The sequence below is a fragment of the Neophocaena asiaeorientalis genome, unplaced genomic scaffold (genome assembly GCF_003031525.2).
Source record: "Neophocaena asiaeorientalis asiaeorientalis breed wild unplaced genomic scaffold, Neophocaena_asiaeorientalis_V1.1 scaffold45, whole genome shotgun sequence".
NCBI classification, from domain to species: domain Eukaryota; kingdom Metazoa; phylum Chordata; class Mammalia; order Artiodactyla; family Phocoenidae; genus Neophocaena; species Neophocaena asiaeorientalis.
Window position 1 is genome coordinate 1,721,685 of NW_020174642.1, and position 2,785 is coordinate 1,724,469.

At 46.2% G+C, this 2,785-nt stretch overlaps 1 pseudogene; it reads left to right on the forward strand.

Moving 5' to 3' along the window:
- The first annotated feature begins 259 nt into the window (after positions 1-259).
- Positions 260-1,625, forward strand: LOC112408649 (heterogeneous nuclear ribonucleoprotein A1-like; annotated as a pseudogene).
- Positions 1,626-2,785: the final 1,160 nt, after the last annotated feature.

Sequence of the window (2,785 nt, forward strand, 5' to 3'; positions counted from 1 at the left end):
CTCTTCCTCTGTCTTTCCGGATTCCTTTGCCTCTGCCCCTTTCTGGTGCTGGCTTAACCCTCAGACTGGTGTCAAGAGAGCGGCTTTCATCCCCTGTGTCTCGTTTGGGCGGACAACATCCCTCCTAAGCAGAGGAATAAGCTCTTCCTTGTGTCTTCTTTTAAAAGCAAGGAAATCGAGATATGTTCGGTAGATGGGCTTTGTGCCCATGGATGCTGCTGAGTAAGCATCGTTGACATCTCCCCCCTCCACTGCCGTCATGTCCAAGTCAGAGTGTCCCAAAGAGCCTGAACAGCTGTGGAAGCTCTTCATTGGAGGTTTGAGCTTTGAAACAACCAATGAGTGTCTGAGGAGCCATTTTGAGCAGCGGGGAGCGCTCACAGATTGTGTGGTAATGAGGGATCCGAGTACCAAGCACTGCAGAGGCTTCGGGTTTGTCACATACGCCACTGTGGAGGAGGTGGATGCGGCCATGAACGTAAGGCCACACGAGGTGCATGGAAGAGTGGTGGAACCAAAGAGGGCCATCTCAAGAGAAGATTCTCAAAGACCTGGTGCCCATTTACCTGTGAAAAAGGTTTTTGGTGGTGACATTAAAGAAGACACTGAAGAACATCACCTAAGAGATTATTTTGAACAGTATGGGAAAATCGAAGTGACTGAATTCATGACTGACCTAGGCAGTGGCAAAAGGAGAGGCGCTGCTTTCCTAACTTTTGATGACCATGACTCCGTAGACAAGATTGTCATTCAGAAACACCACACTGTGGGGCTTCCCTGGTGGCACAGTGGTTAAGAATCCACCTGCCAATGCAGGGGATATGGGTTCGAGCCCTGGTCTGGGAAGATCCCACACGCCGCGGAGCAGCTAAGCCCGTGCGCCACAACTACTGAGCCTGAGCTCTAGAGCCCGCGAGCCACAACTACTGAGCCTGTGTGCTGCAACTACTGAAGCCCACGTACCTGGAGCCCATGCTCCACAACAAGAGAAGCCACCGCAATGAGAAGCCCGCGCACCACAAGGAAGAGTAGCCCCCGCTCGCTGCAACTAAAGAAAACCTGTGCACAGCAACAAAGACAAAAATAAATAAATTAAATAAATTAATTAAAAAAAAAGAACACAGGTTTAAAAAAACAAAAACAAAACAAACAAAAAAGAAATACCACACTGTGAATGGCCACAACTGTGAAGAAAGGGAAGCCCTACCTAAGCAAGAGATGACAGTGTTTCATCCAGCCAAAGAGGTCGAAGTGGTTCTGGAAACTTTGGTGGTGGTCTTGGAGGGGGTTTTGGTGGGAATGACATCTTTGGTCGTGGAGGAAACTTCAGTGGCCGAGGTTGCTTTGGTGGCAGCCGTGGTAGCGGTGGATATGGTGGCAGTGGCGATGGCTATAATGGGTTTGGTAACGATGGAAGCCATTTTGGAGGTGGCAGAAGCTACGATGATTTTGGCAGTTATGACAATCAGTCTTCAAATTTTGGACCCGTGAAAGGAGGAAACTTTGGAGGCAGAAGTGCTGGCCCCTGTGGTGGTAGAGGCCAATACTTTGCCGAACCATGAAACCAAGGTGGCTGTGGTGGTTCCAGCAGCAGCAGGAGCTATGGCGGGGGCAGAAGATTTTAATTACTGCTGGGAAACAAAGCTTAGCAGGAGAGGAGAGCCAGAGAAGTGACGGGGAAGCTCCAGGCTACAACAGATTTGTGAACTCAGCCAAGCACGGTGGTGGCAGGGACTAGCTGCTACAAAGAAGACATATTTTAGACAATACTCATGTGCTTGGGCAAAAAAAACTGGAAGACTGTATTTGTGACCAATTGTATAACAGATTATTTTAGTTTCTGTTCTGTGGAAAGTATAAAGCATTCCAACAAAGGGTTTTAATGTAGATTTTTTTTTTTTTTGCACCCATGCTGCTGATGGCTAAATGTAATGGTCTGATCATGAAGCTGACTAAATGTGTCTTTAAAAAAAAAAAAAAAAGGCAAGGAAATCTTTTCCTGAAGCTCCTCAGCAGAACCCCCTCCTATCTCGTTGACCACAAAATTGGCCCATGACTATGTTGGAACCAGTCCTTGACAAGGGGAATGGCGCCATCATGATTGACTTGGACTCCTCATGGCCCACGCACTGAGGGCCCAGCCTCCTCTGAAGCATGTGGACAGATTGGAGAAGGGGGGACACCAGATTAAAATGGGGATTGTGACAGGAAGGAGGAGAGAAGAAGTGCCTGAGGGTTCGACCTCCAGCAGCATCTACCAAATAGCTGTAGGGCAAATCATCGCCTTCAAAACCTCACATTCGAGAGAGTGAGGTGGAGACACACAGAATCTGAACATTGATCAGAATACAATAATTACTGAAATAGAGTTTTGATCAGAGGACATGGGAGTGTGGAAGAAAAATTGATTAATCCTTCTTTGGCTGGTATCAGGACTGGTGACAGCTGAGCAGCCCATGGAAGAATTGAATAAGAGTCAGCTGAAATATGGCTTTCTTGGTAGAAAAAGAATTTTTTTTTTATGATGTTTCTAAAACGAAGATTTTTTTCCAATTTATTAAAAACATTAAAAAATGTGTGGTAAAATGCCCATAACATAAAATTTACCATCTTAACCATATTTAAGTGTGTAGTTCAGTATTGTCGAGTCTATTCACGTTATGCAACCAATCCCCAGAACTTTTTCATTTTGCAAAACCGAAACTCTGTATCCATTAAACGACTCCCCATTTCCTCTTCCCTCCAGCCCCTGGCAACCACCATTCTTTCTGTTTCTGTGAGTTTG